The sequence below is a fragment of the Biomphalaria glabrata genome, chromosome 1 (assembly GCF_947242115.1).
Source record: "Biomphalaria glabrata chromosome 1, xgBioGlab47.1, whole genome shotgun sequence".
Taxonomy (NCBI): Eukaryota; Metazoa; Mollusca; class Gastropoda; family Planorbidae; genus Biomphalaria; species Biomphalaria glabrata.
In genome coordinates, this window is record NC_074711.1 from 34,405,536 (window position 1) to 34,426,013 (window position 20,478).

Genomic DNA, 20,478 nt, shown 5'->3' on the forward strand with positions numbered 1-20,478 from the left:
CCAGATCGTCTATTTTCTACTGACCAGTCAAAAGAGAGACTTTCCTATCTAATTGTATATATTACTAAAGACAAATTAGTAATATGGTAATTGATATCAACATTTGTTTTTCTTAATTTATTAAGTAATTATTAATATCTTATAAATTAAAAAGTAAGATCCCCTTTGAGACCTACTGATCAAGGGAGCTAAGGATGTAAAAAAAAAAAAACACGTTTCATGTTAACGAGGGTGTCATGTAACCAGCACAAAGACCTGACAACAAGACTTCGTTTTTTTCACAAACATCAGGTGCCGCTCACTGCTGTGTGACTCAAGGTAGGTATAACATTTCCAATTAAAATCTATCAGGATTTAATCCCACAACCTTCAGTCAGGCGGGCAATCGATTTACCAGTCCAAAAAGAAAAACATTCATGGCCATTAATTTACAGATATGTACTTTTTTCTTTCCTAAAGTTTTTAAACCTACTAATGATATATACGTGATTGTTTTAAATATCTTGTTCCAAGAATCTGTTGTTCTTTTCTCTCTTTGCTGGAATGTTCTCTCTAAGAGTTTTTTTGTTTTTTTTAAAAGTTGTTTCAAGTCCTAATAGCTTGCACTCTCTCCATGAGTAGAAGGGGAAACACCGACTAGAACCAAAAATATTGCATTTAAAAAAAACTGTAACGATTGTCCTAGAAATGTAACAATTAATTCTAAATATATCTTTTGAGGAAGAAAATCACTTGTTAATTGGTTTAGACAGTTGTAATGTTTTCCTTTTTTTTTAATTATATAAAATTTTAATTTGGCTTATGTCTTTTTATCAATGACATCGTATAGAATGATGTTATATATACATATATATATATACTTTTTAATTATTTTTTTTGCTTACTAAGTCTAACAGTTTTAGCTGGGACTGAAGATTGTTCCTACGTGATGAAGACTATAAATAGCTTGTTAGTGTATCCGCTATACAAAACGTAATTGTTGATAAGTGTCACGTAACGTACAGCAGCTAGTGCATTAAGTTTATTTTTAGATTATTTCCAGCACAAGGTCATGGTTGTATGTTGTTGACAAATAATGACAAGTTTATTTAAAAAGATGACGGTTTTTCACATAAGGTCTAAAAATAGTTTGTACGTTACTAAAAAAGGGGAAGAGGTAGTCTTTGAACAAGACTTGACTATTCAGTTTGGGGAGAGCGAGGACTAAAGGAAAACAATTTAAATTGAATCGTATTGTATATTTGTCGTGTCTATATTATTAAAGTGATCCCTAGTTCCAGAAACATAGCTTTGTATTTATTTAAAAGAAGATTTCATTTGATGAGTTTCTACTTAAAAGTATTATTTCCGGCATCACGACATTGTTTGAGCATTCAGGAACTGACTACTCACTACAATGTCAGAAAGTAATAATATCAGAAACGCATTGTAAGATCAAAACAATCTCATCGTAACATCAAGACTAGTTGTCATCTGACACTCCAGCACATCACATCTGGCTCTAAACAGATCGTATCAATAAGCTGTGCTTTTTAAAAGGTATATGGTCATTGGTGTACATTTTCTGGTACTGTAGAATCAACTTTTCTAAGTTCTTACGTTTTATAAGGGAAAGTATTAGACCTTCACTCTATGATTTAAATTTATTTCAAAAGAAAGGGTCAACGATCTAGTGTTAATAAGGAAGCTTCGCATTGAGACATTGTCTTAACATTAGAACTCTTCTTCTTTTTTTTTATTTAGTTGGCAACAGTGACGTTTAATTTCTCGTCCTTGACATTCTTTAGTTTGTCGTGAAAATGTCCAATACTGCTTGTAGTGACAAAGTCAGTGGTGTAGCTATGGTGGAGGGAGGGGTAAGAATTAGAAAACCCCACCGGGCCCCACTTCAAGGGAGCCCCCAAATAAGTGTTCGAATTTTTTTAATAATAAATAGTAGATATTACGCAAAATGCAGGTGCCCCGAAAGAGGTCAAGCCCCCCTCCCCCCCCCCGGGGGGCCACCAAATAATGGCAAATTCGTAGCTACACTAATGAACAAAGTATTACATGAGATTAATAGAATCAGAATTTCAAAGACTACCATCAGTAAGCATTTAAATTAAACAATTTAAAAACTTTAAAAAAATATTATTAGTTGATAAATAGTGTTGGATCCAAAATGTGTGTATAACATTTAGAAGACTGGAACAAATGCACACCAATGAGGGACATGAGCTTTGACTTCTGAGACATTTTAGATTTTTTACTAAGTGATATCGGAAGTGTGGAAGTGATTTGTTAATATGCAAAGATAAACGTCTCTCTCTCTCTCTCTCTTTCTCTGTGTGTGTGTGTGTGTGTGTTTTATGCTTTAATTACACAGTAAAAAAAAAGTCTATTGTTTAAAAAAAATTAGTTAAAATTTTGGAGATCTTAAAAATGGACTATATTTAAATATTTTTAATATTTTTAAAACATTTCAGCACAGCGATCTTTCATTTCTCTTTTTCTCTCTCTTCTTTCTCTCTCTCTCTCTTTTTCTCTCTCTCTCTTCTCTCTCTTTTTCTCTCTCTCTCTCTTCTTTCTCTCTCTCTCTCTCTTCTTTTTCTCTCTCTCTCTTCTTTCTCTCTCTCTCTCTTCTTTCTCTCTCTCTCTCTTCTTTCTCTCTCTCTCTCTAACTTTCTCTCTCTCTCTAACTTTCTCTCTCTCTCTCTCCTTTTTCTCTCTCTCTCTAACTTTCTCTCTCTCTCTAACTTTCTCTCTCTCTCTCTTCTTTTTCTCTCTCTCTCTAACTTTCTCTCTCTCTCTCTTCTTTTTCTCTCTCTCTCTAACTTTCTCTCTCTCTCTCTCTCTCTCTTCATATGCATACATATATATACGACCAAAACTTTGAGGTATGCAACCTAAACACATTTTTTTGCTTCACTTCCCACAAACTACCTACCATCACATGTTATAGATGATCCTATGGATAATATTGTTTGTGCTGTCAAAACTGTTACAATGTTTACAATGTTACTAGAGTTCTCCTTCTAACATGCCAACAATAAGACTTCCTTTCCATTTACTGGAGTAGTAGTCTTGGCTACCTAACAGATATCACGCACCTGGTTGGATTCTCACCTGATAGCAGATTCTCCTCCCCCACTCCTGCTCAAATGCTTCCTCCTTTGACTGAGTCCCAGGTCAGGGCTCATGTTTTGTCAATATTAGACACTCTCTCACTTGTAATGGAGCCTTGATATGTGTGTGTGTGTGAAAGTTTCTTAAAGCCTGTGTGTGAGAGAGAGAGAAGAATAGCCTAAGTCTACACGTCAGTATATCTTTGTTTCCAAGATTGCTAATATATCTTTATAAATTTAAAACGAAACACTGTTCGCAACTGATGTAGTTGGTTGTTTATTTATTGATACGTCCTGGTAAATAGAGCTACCAGATTTTGTTCAGTTTGCTAGCTTGTCTACAGTTTGTCAGTTACACACTTACTAGACACTTACCAAGTACAGACTACAGTTTGTCAGTTACACACGTTACTAGAAACTTACCAAGTACAGTCTACAGTTTGTCAGTTACACACGTTACTAGACACTTACCAAGTACAGACTAAAGTTTGTCAGTTACACACTTACTAGACACTTACCAAGTACAGTCTACAGTTTGTCAGTTACACACTTACTAGACACTTACCAAGTACAGTCTACAGTTTGTCAGTTACACACTTACTAGACACTTACCAAGTACAGTCTACAGTTTGTCAGTTACACACTTACTAGACACTTACCAAGTACACGCAGGCTTCATACCCCTATAGTTACGTTAGTTTCTGAGTTGTGAAGATCAGCATCACCACATTGGTAAACACAGCATTACACGACTAGGTCTAGGCACTTAGTCTGTTCTACTGCTGACCTACCTTTTACAAATGAACTGGTTTCGTTCATCCGATTCACGGAATAAATTAAAACCTTGACCTTGGATTACGTGCCCCACAATAAGTGCAATCAATGATGTCCTTGAAAACAAAAGTTCTCACTCTTTCCAAACTGAGTTGAGAAAAACAAAAACAGGATTGACCAACGACTCAATTTCTAGTTGGTTTGGTTTGGATGAGTTTAGACAACAGAAATGTAGCTCAAACAAATATCTTTCATAGACAACTTGTGATGGGCACAAGTACAACTGGTCATCTGCCAAGTACGAGATGAACCATAGTCGTCCTACGAGATGAACCATAGTCGTCCTACGAGATGAACCATAGTCGTCCTACGAGATGAACCATAGTCGTCCTACGAGATGAACCATAGTCGTCCTACGAGATGAACCATAGTCGTCCTACGAGATGAACTATAGTCGTTCTACGAGATGAACCACAGTCGTTCTACGAGATGAAGTCTTTCTATGAGATGAACCATAGTCGTTCAACAAGATGAACCATAGTCATTCTACGACTGATGGAGGTTAACAGATAATGATTTATTTCAAATAAGTAGACCCGCGGTGTAGCATACTCCGCTATTTAGTGACGGGTGAACACTTCCTAAAAGACCCAGTTGTCCAAATGGGGTGGGTTTGGGCAAACGATTGTGAGTGAATGAAAAGAAGGAACTCTGGAGAGAGCAACATACATTTGTCCATGACTAAAAACAGGTTTTGAAAGATACAGGCATTTCTTTTGGAACGTTTGGGCTTGTGCTTTATTAATTGTCATGTCATGCGGACGTTCTCGGAATTGAATAGTGATAGTAGCGGCAAGTATTTGAGACATCGCCACAATTTCAGCCTCGCCACCATAAACACCGGAAGTATTCATGTAGGCAGCGTCTTGTCGAGCAGAGTGTATGACTCTGCTTCCGTGAGTAAGAACAAGGACAGGGCGTCGCCATAGTTATCCCAATGTTCGCAAACAAAGCTTACAGCCATCTTGCGAAGTTCGAGAGCAACAGTTTCGTCGATGACATTTTTCCAGAAATATGCGACTGATAGAAATAAAGTTACCTGACGCAGGAATTTCGACTACATTGAAAGACCTGTTGACTCCACGAAATATATGTGAAGCGGTGGCCATGGTTAGGAAACGAAGCTCAATACGAAGGGACAAAATAAAAACAAAGCTACAAAAAGAAACATGCAACTATTTGAATGAGACCAGATATTGACGTGTGTAAAAGAACACACACATAAATGTTGTCAAGTGTAGAATGTAAAGAGAAAGATTCCTTGTTCTCACCCCACCCACCACTCTTTTTTTTTTCTGAGCCGCGCTCTCTGTCGTCACGAAAGTTACGTGGGCTAACTCTAGTTCCACTTACAGAAATAAAAGTTTTCTTTCCATGATTTTTTCATTGAGGGTTAGAGAGTCGGCGTGCGTGCGAGGTGTCCCGCATGGTTGGGCGACGAAGAGAATTATATATATATGTATATATATATATATATATATATATATATATATATATATATATATAGAGAGAGAGAGAGAGAGAGAGAGAGAGATTCTTGTGTGCGTAAAGAAGGCATTCTTTTTTATTTCTCATATTCAACCAAACTTGATAAGACTTTTAAAAAAACTAAGGACTGAATGTACAGACGAACTGACAAACTAAACCTAAGTATAATAGTACTGATAATGATCAGGACAGCGAAATGTCAAAGAGTTTATGCTTTCCATTCTAAGAGCTCAATACATTTTTGAGATGTCGAAGTCTTGTTTCTTCTTATTGTCATTGTATATCATCTTTCTTTTTCACAAATACATCTATGTGTGTATGTTTGTGTGTGCGTGAGTGTGTGTTTAGGGCAAGCTGCCTGAAACATTATTCTAAATCTCGGTTGCCTCGTTCAACATCCAATAACTCACATGCATTGCCTACTCTTCAACATCGTAGGTCTGTGTATTGGTAATGAAGTGAAAGTGAAGATTAAAAAAAAATGTTCCTATTTTACTTTGACATCTTCCAGTTGTTCACTCGGGACTGGTTTGAGAACAAAAACGTGCCAGACAACAGGAGAATGATGTCAAGTGCTATAAATATCATTACCTATGATTTGATTTGACAGACTGTATTCATTTCTTGCGTCGTTTTTCTTTTTCTTTTATTTCTCCTTTGTCAGGTTAAATATTGTTCCCTGCTCTAAATGATCCAAAAGAGGTCTAGAACTAGATCTCAATATCTATAATCCAACCATAGATCTAGAAATAGATCTCAATATCTATAATCCAACCATAGATCTAGAACTAGATCTCAATATCTATAATCCAACCATAGATCTGGAAATAGATCTCTATATTCATAATCCAACCATAGATCTGGAAATAGATGTACAAACCTTTAATTCAATCATAGATCTAGAACTAGATCATGGTATCTATGATCCAACCATAGATAAAGATCTACATCTCTATAATTATATTCCAACCATAGACCTGGTAATATGTATACTAAACAATAATCCAATCATAGATCTAGAACTAGATCTCAATATTCATAATGCTATCATAGATCTAGAACTAGATCTCAATATCTATGATCCAACCATAGATCTAGAACTGACATCTTAATATAAATGATGAACCAAAATATCTAGGGGTAAGTTATGCTATGTATGATAAGACCATAGATCTCAATATCCATGAAACAATTAGATTCAGATAACTATATGCACGAAAAAAATAAATATATATATATATTATATAAATAAATATATATGTATATATATATATATATATATATATATATATATATATATATATATATATATATATATATATATATATATATATATGTAAAGTTATCTTTTATACATGCTAGTGCGCCCTCACCAAATTCCTTGTGTGGACCTGTAGGAGGAGGTCTTATCTGGGATAAGGTTTCCATGCTGCCTTTAGGCACTCAGCAAATATAACTCTGCTCCAACTCTCAAGTCCCCTTGATAAGAAGCCAAGAGGGGACTATTCTAGTTAATTAGTTAATTGGATCTCTCTTTTTTTATTACATGCTTTAGTTCGACAATGTTATAGTTTCTTGATTTATTAAAATTTACCATTTATAATTAATTAATTAATTAATTTAACACATCGATGACACATAGAATTTTAAACTTTTTATTTTATTGTGCTTTTTTTTTCAAATTCTATTTTTTCTGAATTCTTACCTAATAGTTTCTCCACATTCAAACACAGCACTCTTTGACCATTATACTTATATGTAAAAAAAAAAAAATATTCGTCCCTATATGTAAGAGACAAACAATGCATGAACTGTATCATAGGAGGCTAAAATAGTTTAAAACATGCAAAAAGGAATTATACTTTAAAGAAAAATAAAGCTTATCAGAGGGGAAGAAACGCAAAATCACTGATATATATCTAAATTCTGCCTTAATAATCCCTTTTTATATATATAACATATTTAATTAATTACCACTAGTTAATTAAGTGGGTACCTTTTTATTGATTCGTGTGTTGTCATCGACAATGAATAATTGTGCGAAATTTCAACTTTATCCGAGAATAAAACTGGAGGGGAAACGTGTACAAAACGTAATAAGGAGAATAACTTAGTAAATACAACCACACCTCTCGAGTAGTAGCATTTATTTCCCTTGTTCGATAAGAAAAAACAATCAAATAAATGATTGGTTAATTTGTTGATCTGAGAATGGGTGTGGGAGAAATAACGTGTATTCATAGCTAGACAGAGTTGATAAAAACATTGTAAAAATAAAAAATAATAATTTATTTAGTAACGTAATATTATATATGGCTAATTCAATATACATACATAAGTTATAAAATTGCTAGCATTATATCTTGTCATTTTATTGTATTTGGATATTTCTAAGCATTATAAAAAGAATTGACGAAAGTGAAAATTGAGATTGGTGTGCAGACACTCCCCCCCCCCCCTCCCTAGTTCATATAGAATGATATTTTCTCGTATAGTTCTTTTAACCTCAAACAGGAAATTCTTTTTTAAAAAGGATGCACGTATTGATCTGTTTTTCTTACCCAAAACGTATGTACAGTTTTTTTTTATATATGCCTATATATTGATCTGTTTTTCTTACCCAAAACGTATGTACAGTTTTTTTTTATATAGGCCTATATATTGATCTGTTTTTCTAATACTAAACTTATGTACAGTTTTTTTTTTTATATAGGCCTATATATTGATCTGTTTTTCTAATACTAAACTTATGTACAGTTTTTTTTATATATGCCTATGTATTGATCTGTTTTTCTTACCCAAAACGTATGTACAGTTTTTTTTATATATGCCTATATATTGATCTGTTTTTCTTACCCAAAACGTATGTACAGTTTTTTTTTTATATAGGCCTATATATTGATCTGTTTTTCTAATACTAAACTTATGTACAGTTTTTTTTATATATGCCTATATATTGATCTGTTTTTCTAATACTAAACTTATGTACAGTTTTTTTTATATATGCCTATATATTGATCTGTTTTTCTAATACTAAACTTATGTACAGTTTTTTTTTATATAGGCCTATGTATTGATCTGTTTTTCTTATACAAAACTTATGTACAGTTTGTTTTATATAGGACTATGTATTGATCTGTTTTTCTTATACAAAACTTATGTACAGTTTGTTTAATATAGGACTATGTATTGATCTGTTTTTCGTATACTAAACTTATGTACAGTTTGTTTTATATAGGCCTATGTATTGATCTGTTTTTCTTATACTAAACTTATGTACAGTTCGCTCTATTATATACATACGCATCAATTTGTTATTCTTACACTATATATATGCACAGTTTGTTGTATAGTCTTACCAGTTAAAAATGTGTGTCTCAAATCCCAACAAATCCCTTACACTAAACTTATGTGCAGTTTTTAATATAGACCTATGTATTGATCTGTTTTCCTTAAACTAAACGTTTGTTATATAGGCCTACGTATTGATCTGTTTTCCTCAACTAAACCTCTGTACAGTCGTTATATGTACATACGTATTGATCTGTTATTCTTACACATAAATATATTCACAGTTTGTTATATAATCTTACGTATTTCTACCAGTTAAAAAAGTGTGTCTCAAATCCCAACAAACAGCGCGCGTTTTCTAAATGGCTGCTTCCGTTAGCTAACGAACAGGATCTACAATTCTCCTGGTGGTTTCGCCAGCAAGAAAAAACACTTGAAAGCAAACCGCGTTTTCCTTGTTTTTCCCCTCTCTAAGTATTTGTTATCTTTGGTAGGTGAGCGCTTGCAAGATGACTTATCATACTCAGCAATGATCATATTTTAGTATCACTGTAATGGATCTTGATGTTTTTAGTGTTTTTGTACAAAACACAGACTTTATTGCCATAACGTCAAATACTATTATCTTTTACGCTATACGCTGTATGTCAATGAACTGTTAGATCTATGTAGTCTACAGTTTAGGATGTTGTGTGTTTTCAGTTGGATGTGCCTGAGGACGACAGAGACATTGGATGTCTAAGACTTGGATATTGAACACAAACGAAACCAAACACAGGAGCTGTTTGTTGGCGCAGGTATGGTTCTTAAAACTTCCACTTGTAAAATTGATCCTTTACACAATCTCGACAATAAATCATGTTAAAAGATATTTTTAGCGGCTCCCAAAAGGGAAAAGACTCTATTAGTTTTGTGCGAAATGTCTGTTCGTCTGTCCCGTTTAGATCTCGTAAACTAGAAAAGATATTGAAAATCCGACGTCAAAATATTTTGGACCATTTAAAGTTCTGATGCAACGGCTACTTTTTTTTTCTGAAAGCGAAAAGTCTAATTTTTAAAATCAGTTATGCAAGCAGTTTTTTTTAAAGAGAAAAAGCTAATTAGTATGCATTATAAGTTAGACCTAAATTAAAACGAATAGTAATCTTGTACACTCTATTTTCGTAAATTTTTTTTTATGGCGAAAATTTAAAAAAAATTTTTTTTAGCATTCGATAAGAGATTGAGCCTTTTCATAACAATTACATCAATTATAAGACTTCAGTTAGGCCAGGAGAGGCCACAAAAGCAGATGAACTTTACATCATCTGCCCTATAGACCACAAGGTCTGAAAGGGGAACTAGTTAGGCCAGGTTCACATCTAACTTTGCATTCACTTGCACCTATCCTTTGATCTGCTGTACCGTCTGCTGTATCTGTCAACCTTCTTTCTCCATTCTTATCTCTCATTTGTCTTTGATATAATTTCATTTGGATGTTCTTTCTGAAAATATTGAAGCCTGCCTGGGTGGACCACTTCGGGGGCCGATTTTGAGTTTGTGTTTCCACACAAACTGTCTTTGTAATCTTGTTTTTTTATTGCTCTTGTAAGGCTACACAGATGGTGTCTAGAAGATGACAAAACTGTACGCCTATTTCAACTATTCTGTGAATCTAGACATGGACAGATTTCGTAACCAAACTACTAAGTAAATATCCATTGAAAATGTGTCAGCCCTACATCTAGATGGTTGTAGACAAAGACTGTATTTCTAGCCACACATCTAGATAATCTTTTCTCAAATGTGTATAATGTGGTTGGGGGGGGGCAAGGTGATCGAGGAATGCTAACTAGGGGAACACGAAGGTCTTCAATCTATTTTCAAGGTTTCAATATTTTCAATCTGATTCTTCTCGAATTTATGGTACTAGAACGTGCAAACTTTTTTTCCCGATTATTGGACATTGTCCTTGTAACGACTTCTGAGTGTCAGAAAGAAGCGACTTCAGAACGAAGACATCCCGGCTATTCCAGTCCATGTGCTCTTTATTTACCTTGAATCTCATTGGAAGCCAGTATTGCCTCCTTTGTAATTGAATTAATTTGTCTAACCTTTTGTTTGCACGCACTACATGCCATGGAAATGCATTTATGTAGCTCAGAATGTAGGAAAACGTGCTATCCAGGTCCTTCTTACTTAAACGTTGATTAGCAGTGTTCCTACCACGAGAAAAGTACGTTAAAAATGCCAGGAGAATTCTGAATCTCAAAACTTATAAAAACGCTGGACACCGGGGCGCCGCACTATATACCGCATAGGAAGCTTTCTGCCCAACCCTGCACCCACTTTTAAAAATGGCTGCACTGCTGCCGTTCCACTACTGACTCCAGGAAGAAACTTCTGAAATGTACAAAAGACTTATACAATTTTTACGAAACTCTAGGTCGGATAATGGCATTAGCTTTAACTAATATTCATTGAGTGAAGTTAAATTCCAAACATAATGTACATTTATATGCACAGAGAAACAGTAAGATTGTATTGTAATTATATGTATGGATTTTTTTTTTCATTAGTTTAAACATTTAAAACATTCCCAAGTGGAGCGTGAACGAAATTTTTGTTTGCACCAGTGATGCAGACAAAAGTTTGAGATACACTGGGCTAGATGATATAGAGACAACAACAGACCTTCATGCAATTAGGGACACAGGGACAGACTTTCTAGTCGTGTGATTAGGTCAGTGTACACAGGGACAGACTTTCTAGTCGTGTGATTAGGTCAGTGTACACAGGGACAGACTTTCTAGTCGTGTGATTAGGTCAGTGTACACAGGGACAGACTTTCTAGTCGTGTGATTAGGTCAGTGTACACAGGGACAGACTTTCTAGTCGTGTGATTAGGTCAGTGTACACAGGGACAGACTTTCTAGTCGTGTGATTAGGTCAGTGTACACAGGGACAGACTTTCTAGTCGTGTGATTAGGTCAGTGTACACAGGGACATACTTTCTAGTCGTGTGATTAGGTCAGTGTACACAGGGACAGACTTTCTAGTCGTGTGATTAGGTCAGTGTACACAGGGACAGACTTTCTAGTCATTTTTCTACTGGGCGTAGATATAAAGACATCTAGTCATACTTCTATTGGAATGTAGATATAGAGACTTTCTAGCCATACTTCCAAAGGAACGTAGACATAGGCAGACTTTTGTAACCCTACTGCTAGACTAGCCATGCCAAATGGTTTCGACAGTTCCTGTATTGACTTCGTCTCCCTGTTTCCTCGACCTGTCACTCCGTATTACTCGTGAGTTGACTATCAGGTGTGTGCAGTTGTGGGTGCATGATGATACTGTGTTTGAAGTATGTGTGACCTAGGGCTGTAGTCATGTGCATCTTGAATATCTTAAATACGAGATAATCACTGACCACAAAGTCACTTCATGCAACAGCGATTCTCAAACTAGTCTGTGACAGTTGGACACAAGATGGTCCATTAAATTAAAATAACGCTGTGGATTAATTCCATTCTACATTTAAAAAAAAAACTAGATCTAGATCTCAACTCTGTTTTCTTTAGGGCAAGACCTCCTTTAAACTGGTGTCTTGGGATCAATAGATCTGATGCATTGAGATTTGATTGCCATGACCTCAAGCTGTACAGACCGAGACTCCCAACAAATCTCTGGACGCTGGACGCATTTCGCAGTAGTGTGACATATAACATGCTCCTTTCCAATCATAATGTTTGATTCCTAAAGGATCAGTTTTCATCCTGAATATATCTTCCGATCTTTATTAGCAGTGTTCACAAAACGTTTTGCACTGGAAACTAAAATAAATCAAGCAATAAAGCAATAACTCTTTAAATAAGTTTGAACTAGATACCGCGCCAACGATGGATCCTTGTTAATACAGAGAGAAATGAAGATAGAAGCAAGTTATGAATAATTACGTGTACATCCTAAATTTTATTCTAAAAAAGATTACCCTTTCTAAGATCTAGAAAAAATGATTAAAATTAAAATTCTACAATTGGCAATAAGACTAACAAATATTCATACATCATTATTCAGTTTTGTTTTGCGTGCTTAAAGGAAATATCTTTTAGACTTGTCTTCTCTCATATTTATAATAACTTTCTTTTAGTTAATAATAATAATAATAATGTTAGGTATCTTAAGAAAAAAAGAGAAGCTTAATTTAGTAGTACTATATGTGATAAGTGAACAATCAATGGTGGCTGAGTCAATCAATCTTATGAACAATAATTTTATATGATGTATATCGAATCCTCTTTTAGTGATTTTCTTAGTATTATAATTGAGCGAAGCTTAGGGTGTTGTAGTAAAAAGAATGTAATTGAAGGAATCTTATGGTATTATAATCATATGAATCGTAAAATGTAGGGTATACAAATCAAGTGAATCTAATGATATCGTAATTTAGCTATCAACATAATTATAAAAGTTTCTGATCTATTACAAATGCACTTATGCCACACACAAGGAATGTATTAAGATGATAATGATTTTAAGAGAAAACAAGTGTAATGTATATCAGATAATATATACATTTCTTTGAGGTGAGGTATAATATCCAGTGTCTTGAAAATCTTTTGTTTTTCTGTTGGCATAATTTAAAATTTGGGTGATTTTTTTTTTTAAAGTAAAGTAAAGTTCCCCTTTCAGACCTTGAGATCTTTTGAGCAGATGATGTAAATGTCAACTGGTTCTGTGGCTCACGGTTAACGAGGGTGTCATTTGGCCAGCACAACGACCAACCGCCTTTACTTTTCCCCAACTAATGTCAGGTACTCATTATAGCTGCGTGAACTCAGAGGCGCCCAAAGATCCCGAAACTAAAAATACCAGTCTTCACCAGGATCCAAACCCGAAACCCCCGGTTCAGAAGCCAAGCTCTTTACCGCTCAGCCACAGCGCCTCCAGATTTTTAAAATTTATGTTATTATGTGGTAAAATGTTTGATATGTTGGCATGGCGCAATAAATTATGTACTACGCTATTAACTATTGTCAAACAATTGGTAGTATGTGTTTACTATGTGCACTATAATTGATATATTGTAGTCTTTAACTGTCAATGTATGTGTCTCTCATCCATGTCTATAAGATAAACGATTGTGTAACTAAATAGAAAATATGTTCATTGTTTTCACGTTCTACCCTCTACTTCATGGAAGCACATTATTGGCTTAGTTATGGGATAACATTAGAGTCTCGCTTGGCCTCGACAGTCCAATACGTATTGAAATAACCCACCTTAGTGATGATATAATCGCCGCCTCTTTCATACTGAAATAAACGACACAGACCTACGGATCGACGCTGGGAGAGTCTCTCCTTAATGTATTGTGTCATTGGTAAGTATACAGAAACGGAACGAAGAACTAGATGACTGTATTGAGTGACAGAAGATGACTGTATTGAGTGTCAGAAGATGACTGTATTGAGTGTCAGAAGCTTCTCTTCGTGCCAGTGTTCTTGCATGTGAGTGGTAACAGTGTGTGTGTGTGTGAATGAAATCTGGCTAGTCTAGAGTGCACAGGATTGGGTGAGGCACTTCGGATTTTAAAAGATTTAGGTCAACCGACATCTGTTGAAAACAAAATCAATTTGCTTTAAATCTTTGGGATCAATGAAAATACTTTCGCCTGAACATTGTAACACTGTGAATAGAATACACACTTTAAAACAAAAAAAAATTACTTTGATGCACAGCGGATCTCAAACTTTTAAGTTGGTGGGAGAGACGATTTTTTTTCTGCAAATCCTAACTTATGTTTAAACATACATTTCTATTTTGGTGTCTCTCAGAGTCAGGTTTAAGATATCTGAGATCTGACCCTTTAGCAATATGCACAGTACCCAATATGTCTAACTAAAAATTACAAAATAAATATTTATGTTGTATGTGGCTAGAATATTGTTCAAAACTTAAAACTTTTATTTCCTAAGCAGCTACGCCTTTGGATACGTTCTCTCTTTGTGTCTCTCTCTTTTTCCCCTACACATAAAACACACACACACTCAGAAAGGATCCCACATTTCAACCATTGAACACATGTTGCTTGGATCTGAAAAGAGTTGAAACAAACAAAAACTAAATCTAGATCTGTAGATCCATTAACAATGGTGCGAACAATCAGTGACGGAGTGACGTTATTTCTTGGTCTAGTTCTGTGACAGATGTTCTAAGCAATCAGGAGGATACGTTTGCTCAACTCCCAGGTAAGTTTCCATTTTTTTGACTAGCTATTTAAAGATCTGTTCGATTGTTAACAATTGAACACGACAACACAGTGGCGACCAACGTTTTTGTCCCCCTCTGGGCCATAAGTATTTCAGATAATATCGGGAAACATCTCTACAAAACATTGTCGAGTATAACGGTACTGATCCTCTACGTCAATGGCAGGATAGCACAACATCATGGTCTGGTTAGCACCACGTTAATGGCAGGTTAGCATAACATCATGGGCCGGTTAGCACCACACCAATGGCAGGTAGCACTACGTTAATGGCATGATAGCACAGCATAATGGGCCGGTTAGCACCTCGCCAATGGCAGGATAGCACCACGTCAATCCCAGGATATTACCTCGCCAATGGCAGGATAGCACCTCGTCAATGGCAAGATAGCACAACAATATGGGCCGGTTAGCACCTCGTCAATGGCAGGATAGCACCTCGCCAATAGCAGGATAGCACCTGGTCAATGGCAGGATAGCACCAGGTCAATGGCAGGATAGCACCTCGCCAATAGCAGGATAGCACCTGGTCAATGGCAGGATAGCACCTCGTCAATGGCAGGATAGCACCTCGTCAATGGCAGGATAGCACCTCGCCAATAGCAGGATAGCACCTGGTCAATGGCAGGATAACACCTCGTCAATGGCAGGATAGCATCACGTCAATGGCAGGATAACACCTCGTCACGGGCCAGGTAGCACCACGTCAGGGGCAGGTTAGCACCACGTCACGGGTCTGGTAGCACCACGTTAATGGCATGTTAGCACCACGTCACGGGCCTGATAGCACCACGTCATGGGCCGGTTAGCACCACGTGAATGGTATGTTAGCATCGCGTCACGGGCCTGATAGCACCACGTCATGGGCCGGTTAGCACCACGTGAATGGCATGTTAGCACCACGTCACGGGCCTGATAGCACCACGTCATGGGCCGGTTAGCACCACGTGAATAGCATGTTAGCACCACGTCACGGGCCTGAAAGCACCACGTCATGGGCCGGTTAGCACCACGTCAATGGCAGGTTAGCACCACGTCATGGACCGGTTAGCACCACGTCAATGGCATTTTAGCACCACGTCATTGACCGGTTAGCACCACGTCAATGGCAGAATATATCGGGATGTGGTTTGGGCATCACTTTGATAGCACACTGACAATGATAGGGTCCTATTCGGAGTTTTCTCTCTAGGCGTATCACGTGACGCTCCGTCAGTAAGTTTTGACTTTTTAAATGGCTGGCTCAAATGGAAATGACAATAGTCAAATAGATAAAAGAATCAATTGAGCTTGACAAATGTCAACATTTCATTGTTTTCAAGGTGTATGGCTTCTAACTAGCGCGCATTTACTATGGCTTTAAGTATTGGTTTTGTCACTGATATTAGATAAACCAGTGGTCTTCAACCTTTTTTGGCCTACCGCCCCCTTTTCGAATTTTTTCTTTAAAAAAAATCTGCCAGCGCCCCCATCTAAGAAAAACAGTCATAAAGAAGCGTGAGAATGCAAATTTGAACAAAATATCAACTATCTATTAATTGTTATGCTGTCAATAACACTTATCCCGCTTGGGAGACGACCGCATGCCAAAGGCGATTGTTGTGAACTCCTTGGCCTATGACTGACGAGCTTTGAGGAGGACTGAGTTACAGAGGTGCCCCCCTCCACGGTGAACGCTATAAAGATGTATTCATTTCGCTCTCACTGGCATAGAGGAAAGTACCTGGCAGCATTCTCTGGCAGCAGATAGCCTCTGAGAGAAACAGTTCGAGAGCTCTTACAAAAATTGCGGGACTAACATTTGATACTCAAAGAAAAGCCATTATTGAAGACAGGTGCAAAAGACGGAAAGAAAACTTAAATAGAACACCAGCATACAAAGGCGTTGTCTGCATAAAATTCGGGAAAATATGTAGGTCGCAGTTGGGTTTGCGTAGTTATGTGAAACTCTGGACTAAGCCGTAATCTTCGGAATTAAAGGCAAAAAAAAAAAAAAAACAGCCAATATTATAATTATGCAAAAACTTATGTCTAATAATTTGCAGTGATTACACACAAAAATTTATTGTAAAGACTTTCTTTCAAATCCTAAGAATAGTCTCCGTTTAAATTTTTGACTATTAGGGCCTACTGTTTTTAGGTTTAATTGTAAATATAGTTATTTTTTTTTATATAAATATTATTATTGCTGAATTCACTACAAAATGAAATTAAGCTAACCTTGTGCTTCCTGCAGTCTGACAATATTAGAAATTTCCAGCTTTAATTTTGCCAAAGCAAGGCGAAGGTCTTCTCTGGTCGCCACATCCAGTCTATTTCTTTGTTTATTCATTAACTTTGTTACGCACTAAATTAGGTTAACCATGTAGGTTTACTGAAAAGCTAAAACATAATTCCAATTTCGACCACAGTTTTGGAATTTTACTGAAACATTTAAATGCAGCCACATCTCTGTTGTGCCTCCGGGACGTAGTTAGGAATTTCCATTGTTTGGAGGGCCAGGGGGCTTGACATCTTTGGGGGCCGCTGCATTTTGCGTAATATTTAATTTAATTAATTAAAAAAGCACTAATTTGCCCCCCCCCCCTTTAAATGGGGGCCCGGTGGATTTTCATATTTCCCCCCTCCCCACCCACCCTAGCTACGCCACTGTGTGCCTCCTATGTTTACATTCTTTTTACTGAAGACATAGTTTTGTAAATCTATTTTTTCATGCAACTCAATTTGAACGTCAGTAACAGATGTTTAATAATTGTCATTTATATATATATACTTTTAATTTTAGAAGCGAATCTTAATTTCTTCATAGAGCTTTGTTATGTGAATTGAATAGATATCGGTGTCCTTGGGCAGTAATTCATTTGTCCACAAACAAGTTATGTGAGAGTGTAGAGATTGTAAAACTCTTGAAAATACATTTAATTCCTCGATAAAAGAGAAACTGATATGATCAATGACAGTCGATTTCTTTCCTAGCAGTCGGAGGTTCGTTTCATCCATTTGTGTGAGATGCCTAGCATGGAAAACATTTTTTTTTAGCCTGCTTTAAGTCATCGCCAACTGTTGAATCTTCCTGTTTCTCAAAAAAAAATAATTATTTAAGAGCTTAAAAAAACGAACCATAACAATTAACAAACCCCTTTCGAAATCCAGCGAACTTCATTTTACAACAAGAGTCTAACACCTTTTTTATCATTTGTTTCACAAAACTGTTGAAAGATGCGCTTATTTTCGGCATGGGTTTGTATTTTATTTACAGTTTTATAATTAGATTCCAATAGAAATGAAATTGTGGGCTAAACTTTTCTTGTGTATCATAACTCACAATGTGAATAGTAAATAGATTTGTTCTTTATTCTATATTACCTATAAAGTCATTGTAGCGTCCAACCACTGATGGTTTCCTATATGTCCTCAGAAGCTACATAACTAGATAATTTTGAAATAATATTTCATCTCTAACAGAAAAAAAAAAGTATTTTTGTGTTACATATGTTTTAAAATAAATTTAGTTTTAATCAAATTTTCAACAATATTATAAGAATTTTCAAAAAGCTATGCATTTTTCTAAGAAGCCACTAAAACATATCCTGCTTTGCCGTTTTTTGTTTTTAATATTGTTTTAATTGTAGATTTTTATAATTGTTCGTGAATATTCTTAAATTATACCTGGATATCGCTATATGTTCGTGAAGCCGACTTGGTTTCATAACCTCATCTGAAAATGCCATCAAAGTAGAACATACTTTTTTTCTAGTGGAAATTCACTAAATCTCAAGGAAATATTACATGACATACCAGTGAGATTTCGTAACAACATTTGATCAATGTTTTTTGTTTTTAAAAAGTTAAATTATTCTATTAAATGTTACCAGTATTGTTTTTTTTTTTTTTGCAATTAATATTTACATATCAATATATTAACATATGTAGATAAAATAAACTATACTCTAAAAGGCGTATCACCTACTTTGTATATCAAATTTTCAACGTTTATACGCGCCAGATCCAATGACATTAATACTCTCCAATCATAGCAAAAGAGTAAGAATTTAAAAATAGAAAATGGGATTCCCGAACTCAATTTCTAACGCTATTTCTGTTCTTAAATTAGAAGCAAGTTAACTATAATTTGTCTATATTTAGTTTCCCAGCTTTAATGTTGAAGAATTTTTTAATTTGTTTTGTTTCAGAGCACCTTAAATTTCTTCTTTCCGCCTTTATGTCCAGCGCCCCCTTACCGCCCCATTTTGTGCTCATCGCCCCCCTACCGCCCCTTTGGCTCTCAGCGCCCCCCAAAATCTCGAAAACGCCCCCTAGGGGGCGATATCGCCCCCGTTGAAGACCACTGAGATAGACGGACAGACATTTCACAAAAAACTTTATATTAGGGGAGACGACCGTTTTCCATATTTTTAACACATTTATGCAAACAGTTGTAGATTTTTTGTCAAAATTTTTTTTTTTATATTTGTATTGTTAAGTTATGTAAGTTCTTTTATACTAAATACTATATTTACACAGAAACAAATGTTTACTATTTTTTTAACGATAAAAAATCTATTTAGTATGCATTATAAGTTATACAACACCACGCATAGTTTACATTTCTTAAAGATTCGAATAAGGAATCGAAACTACATACGCTGCATCCGCTCTTCTCAATACATCAAATAGGCCAGGGGAGGCGCGATGGCTGAGCGCCAGCGCGCTTGGCTTCCGAACCGGGGGTCCCAGGTTCGAATCCTGGTGAAGACTGGGATTTTCAACTTCGGAAGACTTGGGCGCCCAGCTCTGACATTAGTTGGGGAAAAGCAAAGGCGGTTAGTCGTTGTCCTGGCTACATGACACCCTCGTTAACCGTAGGCCACAAGAACAGATAAACTTTACATCATCTGCCCTATAGACCACAAGGTCTGAAACGGGAACTAGTTAGGCCAGGTTCACATCTAACTTTACATTCACTTTCACCTATCCTTTGATCCACTGGACAGTTGGGGCACTACACAAGTTCTGTCAACCTTCTTTCTCCATTCTTATCTCTCATTTGTCTTTCATATAATTCCATTTGGATGTTCTTTCTGAAAATATTGAAGCCTGCCTGGGTGGACCACTTTGGGTGCCGATTTTGAACTTGAGTTTCCACACAAACTGTCATTGTAATCTTGTTTCTTATTACTATTGTTAAGGAATAAAATGTTTGCCTCATACTGCATCTTGAAGTTTATAAAAAAATGTTTGTTTGTTATTTTAGCTTTCTTCTATCAAAAGCAAACTTAACATTTGCTTTGAGAGCTACAGGAAAAGTTGAAAGAAGAATCAACTAGAGGTCTATGTCTTTGGGAAGCTCTGACACACAACATACTGGTCTTGGTGATTGTGGGAGGAAGGAGGGAGGTTTAGAGATAGGGAGAATGAAGAACCCGTTTTTTGTTGTTGTTGTTGTAGTTTTCACACCACAGTTACAGTTGATTGAACTCACAGATTTACGCTGATTGGATTTGCGTG

At 36.0% G+C, this 20,478-nt stretch overlaps 1 protein-coding gene across 5 annotated transcripts in view; it reads left to right on the top strand.

Annotated features, from left to right (window-relative positions):
• Positions 1-20,478, top strand: part of LOC106051911 (G-protein coupled receptor dmsr-1-like) — a 264,250-nt gene that overhangs the window by 134,858 nt on the left and 108,914 nt on the right. For 2 of the 5 annotated variants that reach the window (XM_056033611.1, XM_056033603.1), the window contains exon 3: positions 9,420-9,514. The exons of 2 other annotated variants lie outside the window; for them this stretch is intronic. The gene's annotated coding sequence lies outside the window, so the exon portion shown is untranslated. Of the gene's footprint in view, positions 1-9,419; positions 9,515-14,669; positions 14,951-20,478 lie in introns of those variants that run through there. One more of the 5 variants, XM_056033620.1, reaches the window with a different exon arrangement.